General features: G+C 48.8%; 1 protein-coding gene across 1 annotated transcript in view; it reads left to right on the top strand.

The window, feature by feature from the left end:
• Positions 1-395: 395 nt before the first annotated feature.
• The window catches only part of LOC138513828 (apolipoprotein L2-like), a 172,783-nt gene continuing 158,051 nt past the window's right edge, over positions 396-15,127 (top strand). Inside the window, exon 1 of the mRNA XM_069628938.1 lies at positions 396-637. The gene's annotated coding sequence lies outside the window, so the exon portion shown is untranslated. The remainder of the gene's footprint in view (positions 638-15,127) is intronic.

Raw genomic sequence — 15,127 nt, 5'->3', positions numbered from 1 at the left:
CCCCTTGCTTTGATGGTCTGGCTGCTTTTCCCTCTACTTGAAGGTGGTGTGGGAGCACAGAATGACCTGTGCATCACTGCAGTCCATTCCCTCTCTGCCTTTAAATACTGCTTGGTGTTTTATTGCAGCATGCATTTCCGGGATCTCGTAAAACGAATGGATTCCTGCGGAATCTGCCTCTATTTTATAAAATACGATTTTCAAATTAATATAATTGCATGGAGGGGACTCAGCAGCGTGTGCTATCTGGAGTTATTCTACACGCATGTGTAGAATGAGCCGTTTGACGGTTTTTGCCTGCGCTGTGGTCTACTCTGACTCACCCCAACCCTTGTGGTCTTTCAAAAGTCTCAGCCTGTTTGGGCTTGTTATGTGACTGCCTTCGTTTTCCAGCCTTTCAAATGCACCTCCCTGTCGGGAAGTCTCCCAATATCACTTACAGGCTCTTCTGCACTGAACTTCATCCCCCAGAACGCTTTTCTGTATGGGAACAGAGGAGTTATGTCTCCCGATTTTGAATTCTAGGTTTCGCTTCTTCATTTTGATGATCCCCACTTCCTCGCTGGGCCCTCAGCCAACGATTTGCGAGCGAGCCTTCGCCTAAGGACGGATGGGAGGGCGAATCCACGCCAGCGAGGTATGTGTTCGTTCTTCTTTACTCCTCTTTTGAGCAATTTGCTCGTTGTCCTTGCTTGTGCTCTGTTATTGTGATTGTTGTACACAGTCTTGCCCACTGGCTGCTCCTCGTGTTTTCCCTCTCGGAATCATGCCGTTTGCCACAATATGCTGCTTTCTAAATGTATTTAACCGCTGTGATAAATATACTGATTGTATGGTACAAGAGCACTACTTGGTTGGAGTGGAAAGGGGCTTGGTGGGGAGAGGGGGAGAGCGCACGCGAGAGCTCTCTGTATGTTTGAACGAGTGCTGTGCTGCATTTCTACAAATTGAACATGACGCCCTAATGTTCTCCTCAAAGCGGCTATCTTCTGTCTATAAAGACACTAAAAGATGTATTTTTCCAAGGCCCCCCTCGTGTGCATATGAGGTCTCTAGCTTTCCCGTGACTGCCCGCCTGCCACTTCACGTAACCACCCTGATGCGAAACCCCAATCACTTCGCATGATTAGCGACGCAATGATTCCGTTTTTTCACGTGCCTGCTGAGATCCTTGCGTTTCTGCAATTCTAGGACTCTGGCAGTCCGGGGGTGGTTCCTGTACAAACAACAGCAAGTTGGTTCGCCCTGACATTGGCACAGTGGCAGCTTAGATCGAGCCAGCAACATAGTGTGTGCCAGAAAACTGCCCTGGCTTATGGGAGTGGGTCAGAACTGGTCAATGGAGGCGGTTGGGCAGCCCCCTAGCCTGCCCTGGCCAAAGCCCCCCTGCACCTTTGGCGACAGGTGAATTGTTGCTCAATGGTCGACCATAAATATTTACTTTATAATTGGTTTTGAACCGAGATTTTTTTTTTTTAATAATGGGTTGAAATTAAACATTTTATTGAACAATTGGAAAAACTGGGTAAAAAAAAAAGTCTAATTCGGCCCTGAGAGAACACTTGACAAACTGTAAAATGTCAGGTCACCAAGGGAGCGTTTTGCAACACATTTGATTGCTGTTATGTCCAAACACCAAAACTGCCACACCGTGTGCTCTGGACCTGCCAGTGCTCGCCAGGCCCGGTGGCCCGCCTCCTTTCACCAAACGGTCTGGGAGAAGAACCTGGGGATTTCCCTCAGACCCAGACACGCACCGAGCATCTCCAATGCACGGGCTTCGAACTCCACCAAAACCCTACAGGTTATTTCCGACGGGCACAAGGGCTAATCTAATCGCATGGCATCACACCGAGCAACGCCGCCTCTGGAATACCCCTCGACCAGCGGCTCGTTCCTTGAACCCCCTCCCCCCGCTCCACCACACCTTTCAATAAAGATTGTTCAGGCCCACTGGAATCTAGTTCTCAATTCCCTCTCTAGATGCTGCCGAGCAGCTCGGGGCAGGGGCGGACTGGGAACAAAAAGAGGCCCTGGAAATAATTTTTAAAGCGGCCCCATATTGCACATTTTCAGCAAGCCCAACCTTTTTCCTATGAGAACATTTGGAAATAAACTAGGTTACCACACAAAGAGTCCAAGGGTACAAAGGCCTACTGGGAAATTTCCAGAGTTCCCTATGGGCCAGTCTGCCCCCGGCTGGGGGAAGTGGCCACTGTATCTAAGGACTACAAACAGTAACCAGCAACGCAATGAAGTGGTATTGAGGGGTGTGCTGTTGGTCGGCCCCTCTGGAGTTAACCTCACAATTTTGGATGATTTTTTTTAAAATCTTTTTTTTAAAATTAAGTTTTCAATGATACAATACAACCGTCAACTTTTCCCCAAATCCCCCCCGCCTCCTTTCATGCGGTATACAGGAATGAGAGCCTAAGCAGAAGGACAAGTAATTTGTCTTTACCCATTTCTTTGCATTATTCTGCGCCTCCCCCCGCTTTTCCTCCTTTCATCCTTCAGACGCTTTTGTTCCTTTTATGCCTAAGTGTCGCTCCTATCCTTGGCGAAGCCTTAAAGCCTTCTGGCCACCCAAACATAAAACACCGCCCAGACCCAAAGCCGTCAGCCTAGTAGGACGTGTATCGTCTCCATTACTTATCCTCAAGTCTTCCAAAAAATGGCCGCCAGCTTGTATAATAGGCGGCCATCTTATCGTTGAATGAGTATGTTATTTTCTCATTCATTAAGATGGAGCACAACTCTTGGTACCACTCCAAGAGTTTAGGAATATCCAGACTTCCCCAGCCTTGTGCAATGAGAAGTCTGGCTGCGAGTAACCCCTTTGTAATGAAATTGCTGGATGTGCGCTGCAAAGGGTATGCCCGGCTCACCGCCTTGGGCAATAATCAAATTTCTGGGTCTCTCGTAATGTGAACTTAACTGATTTCCTCCATCTCAGATGGAAGAGTTTTTCAACACAGGTTCAATTTTGGGCATTTTCAGCATATATATTAATGAAGGAGCCTGCCCCACCCCATCCTCTCCAACACAACCTAGATTCTCCTGTGTGTAGGGTCTTATTTGGTCTGGAGTCCTATGTCATCTGTATATCTTTTTACATAGCTGCTCTATATGTTACATACAATCAAAGGCTATACTCGCTTGTCATTCAATCTGACCCCATTCCTTATCCGACCAGTCTCTCCCCAAATCTACATGCCATTCCTTCACATGTGTTCCCTCCACTCTCTCTCCTGGATCCCCCAAGATGCTATATGTTCTGGAGATTAAATTCCCCATAGACTATGGACAACCAACCATTCCAAACTCTGTGAAAGGTCTTGTTATCTTTGATTTCTCTTCTCTATGTAGCAGCCAATGTCTTCGGGAAAATATCGCTGTCCCTCCTTCTCCAAACTCTTCCGTGACCTTAGTAAAGGATTTCATAGTCCTGTCCCAAAGCAGATGTGCTGCGAATTCACTGTCTCCTTTGAGGCACCCATCAAAGTCAGAACTTTAATATGCCGGCCGCAATTGTGAGTTCTCCTGCATTGTAGTGGCTGGGGAGCCAGTTGAGGCTGAGGCTATGTTTGAACCTATAAGCTGCGCCCTCTGTTAAAGTAAACGGGATTTGCTCTGAGGGGCGTGGCCCATGTACACCCCTGGCCCACCATGCTGCTGTTTGCTTGAACATGACGTGCCCTTGGAATGTAGTTGGTCTGGCGGTGGTGTTATGTGGTTAATGTTTGCATGCTGTTCTCGGCATTCAGCTCTATTCTCTTTAGCATCCACCCTGGCGCCATGAATAAATGTTGGGCACATTTTTCTTTTGGCGGCTTCCCCCATTGACTTTAATGGAATCCACAGTATATTTGCTCTTGATTAGGATCCGGAAGGACTTTTTGGTATGCACGAGGTCTTCTTTTATCCTCACTCACCTACTCAACTCACTTCGTTTGTGGTGGACCTGGGAAGCCTCTATGGCAGCCAGTGCAGGGAGAGCGTCTCCCGCCTTTCTCTGCGCATGGCAACACAAGTAACCTTCAGCAGACCATCCAGGATAAGTGGCATTGAGTTACACATTTTGCGACTAGAAAAAGGAAATATTGTGGCACAAATGTGGACATTTTGTGACGTTTATGCTTTATCAAAATAGTTGTAGGTACTCTCTATAGGTACATGCATCTATTCCTAATGACCTCACTGTGCCTCCGGGATGAAAACAATCTCTCACAAATTAAGTTATTTCATATGAATAATGTTTGGGGCTTGTGGTTACTGGTGCTGTGGCCATTAATTATTATTTTTCATATGGATTTTTTAATCAGACTTTTGATAAGAGGCCGATTTGTAGAAAAAAACAACTATATTTTGCGCCTTTTTAGTGGAACATCAGACATTTTATGGCAATTATAAAAATACATTTTGTGCTTTTTTGTTAAACGCGCAAAATTGATGTACGCTGGATGGACTGCTTTGTTAGATATTTTGAATCTACACAAGCAAACCAAAGGTAAAAACAATGAATATTGTTCTCCTCTGTTACCCAAATGGTCAACCTTTCACCACAAACCAGTTAGAAATAATTGCTTAAAATACTGATATACTAAGATCACTCGTGGTCACCCTTTATTTGTATATGCAGGAAGAAAAGTACATATTGGGCAAATCTGGCTTCCAATTCTGAAAATATTGCTAAAATATAACCACCGATAGCAACACAATGCAACATCATTGTAAGTAACCTAGTTAAAACCTTTGTATATAATTTTAAGCAACTCTGCAATAAGCAAGTAAAATAATATACACCTGGTTTTGTCTCAGTCTCTGGGTTAATACCTAACTCTTCAAGAATCTTAAATTTGAACCTCCTGATGAACCTCCAGACGGAATGGCGGGGAAACACGTGTTGGGGGGCAAACAAATAGAATGAATGCACTTAAGGAGTATTTATTAAAATGTGTGATTTGAAGACAAAAACAAGAGAATCTATCAGGTCAAGGAGAACTGATATACAGCAATGCTGAATGAAGTTAATTCAATAAATGTGTGACTTGATGAAAAACGAGAGAATCTGTTAGGCCAAGGAGAACTGATAAAAACAAAAAAAGGTTAATTCAATAGTCAAGTAGACAGGAAAAACAAACCTTGTAATCATATGAATTGAATGAAGAAAATTCAATCGTTACAAGTTATTTACGACTGTGCAACTTAAATTAAATTTAGAGGAACAAATGTTAATTGTCATCATTTTGCACAATCTAACATAACGAGAGGCATAAGTGATATCGCAACATAATTGGATTCTCAAGCAACTTTTGACACTCTGCATGCTCTCCTGAATAGTTCCAGAGCCTGACTACACCCCATAAAATCCAACCAATAAATTTGCGACCCGCAAAAGTGCCCGGGAACAAAATCTCCATGTTGGATATGGGCCAAGGTATTATGAAATGGGAAGGTCTTGAGTCCCCTTACAAACCATAATGCATTATCTGTCACCAGCAAGGCAATTGTTCTAAAGCCTACAGCTAACATAGAATTAGCCATGGCTTACCACCAACCACTGATGGTTAAAGTGAGGTATACATTTATGTCTTAAGATACTAGATCAGAGTTTCTGGGTTTGCAGGCATCCCAATAACGTATTCCTTCTGTATTTTTAACCTTTCTTCCATCAGTTGGCCTGCTTGATTCTGCATAACTTGTAATTCATCAATTAGCTTAACAGGAAACCTTTCCCCTGCCAGCACATGATTCCCAAAGCATGATCTAAATTGGACAGGGTGGTGGGACGAAGTAATTGCAATCCGTGGTCTAGAAATGAAAATGAAAATGTCTTGCACTAACTACAAATCTGTTGCGCCCCCCTGTCCCTGGAATTGCAACATGTCTTCCAGCTTTCTTCCTCATCTCTCCCACTCCTCGTGATTCTCCACTTCACCTCTCCACTTTGATAACCCCTCTCTTTAAACATCTCCTCACTATGCACCACCTTCTCTTTTGTCACCTTCTCCTTGGGCACCTTTGCAGGATTGGCCTCTTTGCCTCTTCCTCAATGGTTCCTCTCAGCACCCCAGCCTTATTTTGTCTCCTCTCCTTAACTTCTCCCCCCACCTCCTTCTTAAACACATCTGTAACCAGAGCTAACTTCCCAATCTCACCTTCCTGGGCCCTTCTCTCTCAAGACTCGCAGGTTTCCCGATCTCCAGGCTACTATGTGTCCGTCTCCCAAGCTTCATGGGTCTTTCTCTCTCTCTCTCTCTCTCTCTCTCTCTCTCTCTCTCTCTCTCTCTCTCTCTCTCTCTCTTTCTCTCTCTCTCTCTCTCTCTCTCTCTCCAACTTCCTAGGTTTCTCTCCCTCCTGCCACCTGGACCTCTCCCCCCAACCTTATAGTTCTCTCTCCCCAACCTCCTGGTTTGCTTTCCCCTGCATCCTGTTTTTTTCACTCCCCAACGTCATGGTTCTTTCTCTTCCCACAACCTCCTGGTTCTCCCTTTCTCCCCAGCCTCCAGGGTCTTTTCCTCTCCAGCCTCCAGGGTCTTTTCCTCCCCAGACACAGGGCCTTTTTCCTCCTTAGCCTCCAGGGTCTTTTTCCTCCCCAGCCGCCAGGGTCTTTTTCCTCCCCAGCCCCCAGGGTGTTATTACTAACCAGCTGCCAGGGTCTTTGCCTCCCTGGCCTCCTCTGTCTTTTTCATCTCAGCCTCCTGGGTCTTTTTCTTCCCCAGTCTCCAGGGTCTTTATCCTCTCCAGTCTCCAGGGTCTTTTTACTCTCCAGACATCAGGGCCTTTTTCCTCCCCAGCCGCCAGGGTCTTTTTCCTCCCCAGCCGCCAGGGTCTTTTTCCTCCCCAGCCCCCAGGGTGTTATTACTAACCAGCTGCCAGGGTCTTTGCCTCCCTGGCCTCCTCTGTCTTTTTCATCTCAGCCTCCTGGGTCTTTTTCTTCCCCAGTCTCCAGGGTCTTTATCCTCTCCAGTCTCCAGGGTCTTTTCCTCCCTGGCCTCCTCTGTCTTTTTCATCTCAGCCTCCTGGGTCTTTTTCCTCCCCAGCCTCCTCTGTCTTTTTCATCTCAGCCTCCTGGGTCTTTTTCCTCCCCAGCCTCCAGGGTCTTTTTCCTCTCCCGCCTCCAGATTCTTTTTCCTCCCCAGCTTCCAGGGTCTTTTTCATCTCAGCCTCCTGGGTCTTTTTCCTCCCCAGCCTCCAGGGTCTTTTTCCTCTCCCGCCTCCAGGGGCTTTTTCCTCTCTAGCCTCCAGGGGCTTTTCCTCTCCAGCCTCCAGGTTCTTTTTCCTCCCAAGCCTCCAGGGTCTTTTTTCTCCCCAGCCTCCAGGGGCTTTTTCCTCTCTAGCCTCCAGGGGCTTTTCCTCTCCAGCCTCCAGGTTCTTTTTCCTCCCAAGCCTCCAGGGTCTTTTTTCTCCCCAGCCTCCTGGGTCTTTTTCCTCCCCAGCCTCCAGGGTCTTTTTCCTCTCCCGCCTCCAGATTCTTTTTCCTCCCCAGCCTCCAGGGTCTTTTTCCTCCCCAGCATCCAGGGTCTTTTCCTCCCTGGCCTCCTCTGTCTTTTTCATCTCGGCCTCCTGGGTCTTTCCCTGTCCACCTGGGCCTTTGCCCCATAGCCCCACCATCTCCCTCTAATCTGCACATGGCAGTATGATTGCCCAATTGGTGTCGGTTTTTGAAGTGTAGCATCTAACTCTGTGGGAGATTGCCTGGTTGTTTGTTTCTCTTGCTCTGGATGTCACTTTGCCGATGGAACACAGAGTAGAATCACGAAGAGCCGGTCAATCTGTGACTAACATGCCTCCTGTACTGTGACATGAACTGGTTTCTCTGGTTTATGATTATGTCTTCAGGAAGAACTTGGCGACCGCATATATGCCGAAATGCAGACTAAAAGTAGCAGCCAGTGAAGTTGCGATTGGGCGGGCACAAAGTGAGAAGTTTTCGTATCGGAATCTACCACTATCCATATCAGGGCATTACCCTTAGAGGGTGGCAAATCTGTGATGAAGTCATGGGATGGGCAAAGGCTGGAGGAGAGGCATTTCAAATGCCATGGTGGTCTTGGAGCGAATGTAGGCCTCACAACTTCCTGTGCATTCTGGGGTGCCCTCTTGAATCACATATACGTCTGGTGCCCAGTGTATCCTGCATGTCCAGAGGAATGTATGTCGACTGTTCTGTGTAGGCAGCAGGACATTGGTAACATGTAGCAATAGTCTGTGTTTCTCCTGGTTTGAGGGGTTGTAATTGAGACACGTTTTATATACACAACCGATTCTCTTCAATTCTTCCTTACAGGCCCACAGGGGTGAAGTGGTTAACATGATGAATGGATCCTTGGACAGGGTTCTCAAATGCTGCTTATGTGGTGGCATCACATAGTAACTAAGGGCGTCAGCGGTAACATCAAATGGGAATACTCTGTGATCAAGTGTCTGTGAAAGAAAGCCTGGGGACCTTTGGAACTCCTCCAGGGTCTTGTGAGAGGGCCATACTAGAACCGCTTGGATCTTTCTTGGGTCCGTTTTAGCAACTATAGGGGCGAACACATGAACAAAAAAGCAGCGCATGACTAACGAAAGGCACATTTAGTGGTCATAGAGTACACTTTATGGATTCATATGCAGTGACGCACTTCTCTTCCTTAAGTGATGTCATGGAAAACTCCAAGATGTCATGGAGATAGTTCACTATATCGATGTCACCTTGAAGATGCCATTGAGGAAGTGCTGGCACTGTAGTCTGAGGGCATTGTGCACTTGGCCTGTTGAGACTGCAAAGCAAAGGAGGTGACGTACTTGTTGAGGGAGACGGAATGTCTAAGGATTGCCTAAGCAGCAGTGGTCATTTTGGATTGGGCTGCTGGGGCACAGTGTAGGAAGATAATATGGTTTCCAATGGAGTGCCAACCTGCTTGGAATGTGATGGTCCTTTTTGACATGCACTGACCGCTATAGGCTGAGTCTACAGTTCATTAATTAAGTAACACTTGTGTTCGCGCCTTGAAACACTTGTGTATAGGCGCGTTATAAATGCCATATCATATAATAACATATCTAAGTAACAATGTGTTGGTGCAGAAAGAACTATGCATTGACTGCACCATATCAATATTGCAGGATTAAGGGTTTGCCTGCAAATAGAAACATTAAAGAAATCAGATCATGTTTCCACCATGTTGGTGCTAATTTATGCTAGTGGACGGAAGTGGTATGCATGTCAAAGCGAGTTTGCCAAAATGTTCACTCATTTGTTACTTGAGTCACTCCAGCATTATATTGGCCCTCATTACGACCCTGGTGGGAAGTGAAAAACGATGCCGGTAAAGGATTACCGGCATCGCTTACCGCTCCGGCCGATTATGACCTGATAAAGCGCTATCAGCGGCACCATAATTAACAGTGCCGCTAAAAGCGCCAAGAGCGCAGACACGCGACCATCCATGCCGCAAATACCGGCATGGTGCAAAGTGGGGAACATTACGAGTCTCTTGGACATGCAATTAATGCCCTAGTGAAGGCCGTAATGTACCTTACCGCCATGGTGCAAATACCGCCATTGCGGACCACCCGTAAACGGCCATGTGCAGTGTTCCCAACTGCCACAGGTGCACACAATCAGCACAGGTGGAGGCAATACAGACTGGGCAAGCATAAAAGGAGCACACCCCACCCCTTCCCACACACAGTCACACTCCACAATGATTCCAATACTACTAGCAATGCTGGGGCTGGAGGACCTGATTGCAGTGGAAGTGCTACAACAACAACAAAAACAACAGGCAGCACAGAGGAGACGCAGGAGAAGGAGGGCAAGGCAGGGCCAACATGCCCCACCAGCACAGCCAGTGGCACCACGCAGGCAGCCCCCAATCCCACGCATCAGAGCCAGTCCATTCAACCTAACCGCTGAGCAGATCCACACCCTGTACCGTCTGGACCGGGACACCATCACCACCATTGTGGACATGATACATGACGACATTGTAAGCCTCATTGAAACAAGCACCGCCATCCCACCCCTACTGAAGGTAGTGTCTGTGCTCCACTTCCTGGCCACAAGCACCTACCAGCACAGAGTGGGGCAGTTGCATGGCATTTCACAACCATTATTCTCACGTACGCTGAACCAAGTGCTTGATGCCCTCCTCAAGCACACAGGCGACCACATTTCCTTACCACGGTCTGCCCAGGAGATCTCAAACACCAAAGTAGGTTTCCATTCACTGGCTGGCATACCTGGTTGCATTGGAGTAATCGACTGCACCCATGTGGAATTGGTGGTCCCACATGCCATGGAGGCAGCGTACCGCAACCGTAAACTATACCACTCAATCAACGTGAAAATGGTATGTGACTCCAATAGGATCATCACACATTATTGTGCCCGATTCCCCGGCTCAACCCATGATTCAATGGTCCTGCGGAACTCCACGATACCATGCTACATGGAGCGACATGCAGGGCAGAGATCCTGGCTTCTCGGTGAGTCGCATGTTACGCCCATGGAAATGTGATGTGGGTAGGTGATTGAGGTATAGATGCATACTTCACCTGGCTGAGATGGGGGGGGGGAGAGATGCATACGTCACCAGGCTTAGATGGGGGGGGATGCATACTTCACCTGGCTGAGATGGGGGGGAGGGAGAGATGCATACTTCACCAGGCTGAGATGGGGGGGGAGATGTATACTTCACCTGGCTGAGATGGGGGGGGGAGATGTATACTTCACCTGGCTGAGATGGGGGGGGGAGATGTATACTTCACCTGGCTGAGATGGGGGGGGGAGATGTATACTTCACCTGGCTGAGATGGGGGGGAGATGCATACTTCACCTGGCTGAGATGGGGGGAGGGAGAGATGCATACTTCACCAGGCTGAGATGGCGGGGGGGAGAGATGTATACTTCACCAGGCTGAGATGGCGGGGGGGGAGAGATGTATACTTCACCTGGCTGAGATGGGGGGGGGGATGCATACTTCACCTGGCTGAGATGGGGGGAGGGAGAGATGCATACTTCACCAGGCTGCGAGTGCCAAAGGGAATGGAGCATGCTCATACCTCAAAGCAGCCCAGACTGGAGCTGACACCTGACCACACAATGCAAGATGTAAGCAGCCCTACTATGTAAATGAAGCAGTGTCACAACCATTCCACAGCCATCTGCATGTGCACTGTACCAAATCAGACCGCATCCCCCTCAACAAAATGCAACTACAAGCAATGACTATAGCCAATACACAGCACCAAACACCATCAACTGAAAGGACAGTCCCCATTACTGCGTACAAAGGAGTCACATGAGGGTCAAATACATCAATACACCACTACACCACTACACTGACGCAGAGGCCCAACCGAATTGCATAACACCATTTGTTGTGTGTAGTGAGATCATCATGAGGCTGACATCAACGGTGCCAGGATGAAAGCATACAAATTACTGGACATCTGCCAGATCACAGAAACAACCGCCGTGGACTAACACAGTGCATGAGCACTCACAAGAAACTGGACCCCCCTGTGCCTACTAGTTGATGGCATTCAAACCAGTCCAAAAGAGGAATACACACATAGCAGCCACATCGTGTGGCTCCATTCATGCTTGGAAATGGGGTTGAATTTAAAAAATAAATGCATGCCATGGTGTCACTTAATGAGGTCAAATATGATGTGATAACTTACACATACATTGTTGCCCACATGCAGGTGATGCATGCTATCCCTTGAAGAGGTGGCTCCTTACCCCAGTCCGGAACCCACAGAACAGGCATGAGGAGGACTATAATCGTGCCCATACACAAACCCGTGTGGTGATTGAGCAAACATTTGGCCTCTTGAAGGCACGGTTTCGCTGCCTCAGCATGTCTGGTGGAGCACTCCTCTACCGCCATGAGAAGGTAGCAAAGATCGTCATGGCATGTGTCATGCTACACAATATGTGCATCAGACGGAATGTGCCTCTGCCCCCTGACGCTGAACTGCAACCACCTGACGAAGAGGATGAGAAGGGTGGGGATGGGGCAGCACCTCAGGGAGGCAGCGATGCACAGGACGGACGTGACATGCGTCAGACTCTGATCAACCAATGTTTCTAGCACACATGGACGGGGGGGTGTTAAATGGAGATGGCACTCGGGGCACTGGGTGTGTCAGGGACATGGACACTGTAGACTGTTAACCAATAAAGCACACGTACGCAATAAGCAATGTCCACACATGTGAATTATGAGTAACCAAAATGTGTATTGAAGCAGCATAACTAAGTGAACAAGCCCTCCACCTCACACACCCACTCCCACCTCCCCCCTCAACTCCCCAACACACCCTCTCTCCTCCTTACCCCTCAACTCCCCAACACACCCTCTCCCCCCTGCCCCCTCAACTCCCCCACACACCCACACCCCCCTCAACTCCCCAACACACCCTCTCCCCCTCCCCCCTCAACTCCCCCACACACCCACTCCCCCCTCAACTCCCCAACACACCCACTCCCCCTCTCCCCTCAACTCCCCAACACATGGTGTGCAGTACAGTCCACCAGTGGACCACATGGCACCAGTATGCCAGGCTGTGCCTACTGGCATCCCCCTCTTCCAGCACCAGGTGCCCCCCTGTCTGACTGGCGCAGGTTCCTGCCAGACCTGCGCACGGGGCTGGTCCTGGTGGAACTAGCAGCTGAAGATGTACTAGGTTGCACGGATGACTGTGGTGGACACATGTCCCGCATTGCTGCCACCATCTGAGACAGTACGTGCCGCACTATGGCCAGTTCTGCACATATGTCCTTTGAGGATGGTTCTATTGCTGACTTCAGGGAAGCAGCACATTCACGGATGTCGTCCCGTACACTACCACATTCAGTAATGTGCTGTGTCAAGAGGCCAGTGAGCTGTTGCTGGCACCTTACAATGTCCTGGATCCCCTCTTGGGTGTTTGGGGCTGGGGTGGATGTTTGAGGGGTTCCCGAAATACTGTGTTCCTTGGGCACAGTTGGGGTGGGGCTGGGAGTTGCTGGCCATGAGTTAGCCGAAGACAGCCCGTGCATGCTGGTGTCGGGCAGGCTGCATGGGAACGGGAGTGGGGAATGCAGGGGCCCAGTAGGGGGAGTTGCAAAATGCAGCACATCCCCTTCCTCGTCATCAGAGATTGCTGCTGTGGCAGCTGTTTTGCCAACTGTGCTGCTTGCTGCTGATGCAGTCCGTTCTGCCGCCGACACTTGGGTGATGGTGGCTGTTGTGGGCGCCATAGTGGGGGACGTAGAGCACATTGGTGCTGAGGCCTGTGGAGTGGTTTTGGCCTTCTGATGTCGTGCCGGTTGGCCTATGCCCCTTGAAGTGGAGGGGCGGTGTTGTCCCTCCTCTGCCCTGGACTTCTTCCGTGGTGTGGCACCGGTGTCCTCATCAGTGCTGTCAGATTGTGTGCCTGTGGGGAACCAAAGGAGGGAGAGGGTTAGTGATGGGTCTACGGGCATTGAGCATGCATTGGGGTGGTTGCATTGATATGGATTGGTAGATGAGTCACATTGGGGGGAGTGACATACAGGTTGCCTCACTCTTGGGTGGGTGATGCATGGAGGCATTTGGGTTGCAACACAAATGGGGTGCATCATGCATGTGGACAAGGTGATGCTCTGCACTGCCTGTAGGCAGTCTTGTGCTTATGTGTGTGGTGGACCCTGATATACATCATTGCAATGTCAGTTCATGTGGACATCATCGTGGTGGTATTGGCATTGTTTGATTAGAGACACCTACCTGCATCGGCTGATGACGGGGCTCTTCTCTCCATGTCCCCGACTCGCTCTATTGACTCGCTGCCTATGGTGGAAGCACATATCTCCTCCCATGATTGGAGTTTTATGGGTGACTCTGCGCCTCCACCTGTCGCCATCCCAAGGTTTCGGTTGGCCGACAGTATGCTTCGCACACGTAGACGTAGCTCATCCCATCGCTTGCGGTATTGTTTTGGTGTGCGGGGTGTGGTGGCGACAGCACTGACCCTCTGGGCGACCAATGCCCAAATCTGCTTTTTACGCAGCAGTGCTGGTCGGGACATGTCAGTTGCAAACACCACGTCTGCATGCTCCTGAAGTGTCCCAGCCAACATGGTGAGCTCCTGTCTGGAGAAGCGCTCCTGGCGCAGTGATCTCCAGTTTTTTTGACAGCTTTTGGCATCCTAAATTCAGACAGGTGGTGGTTGAGGTGTGTGGGAGTTCTGGGGGTCAGATGGCTCCTGGTTGTGGTGGGTGGCAATGGATTGTGTTTTTAAAGATGGTCGCCGTGCTCTTTCCCGTTCCTGTGCGATGACGCTACTTCCGGTTCCGCTTATTTACGGTCACCACTAATAGCGGTTTCCGCTATTTGAGGTGACTGCTATTAGTGGTGACCACTAATGCTGATCGCGACGATGCCGGAAAGAGGGATTTTTCAGGCTTTTGCAGCTTGGTGGTGAGTTCATTACCGGCATGGCGCAAAGCTCGTGCCCGCGAACTCGTAATGGGCCGCTTTTAGTGGTCTATTGCCAGCACGGACACGGTAATTGCGCCATGCCAGTAATGACCGGTACTTACCGCCAGGGTCGTAATGAGGGCCATTGTCTTACTTGATGTGTTGCCACAATCACAAATAGGTTTTCGCAAGTATATGGGATGTCCGCTAAATGCTACCATTGTGGCCCATGTGTATGCACAAATCAAATCTTCACGTACTGGTGCTACTTATTTGGCTGCACTGGATCTTACTTCTGCTTTCGACACGGTCATACGCTCAGTCCTGTGGGAGAAGATGTTAGCTTTGGGCTTCCTGAGCTACTTAGTAGCCGTCATTGCTCTTCTCCATAAAAACACAAACTATAGGATCAGGTTGACAAAGGAGGGGGCTATGACCGACTCGATACCAACTGAAGTAAGCCTTAAGCAGGGATGTAACCTGGCCGCTGTTCTTTTTCTATCTTTATTTAGCGGACATAGAATCAGTCTGGTGCGATGCAGTCATATTCCCAGTTAAGATGGGCCGGTTAGCAATAAACTGGTTGGGTTTTGCAGACGATTTACTTTTTATGGATTGCACACCTTTTGGCCTACAGGCGAAATTAACATAATTCCAGCACTATGCCCTTAAAATCAATCTAC

The sequence above is a fragment of the Ambystoma mexicanum genome, chromosome 12 (genome assembly GCF_040938575.1).
Source record: "Ambystoma mexicanum isolate Mex_15411 chromosome 12, UKY_AmexF1_1, whole genome shotgun sequence".
Lineage (NCBI taxonomy): Eukaryota > Metazoa > Chordata > Amphibia > Caudata > Ambystomatidae > Ambystoma > Ambystoma mexicanum.
This window is presented reverse-complemented; position numbering and strand designations above follow the sequence as displayed.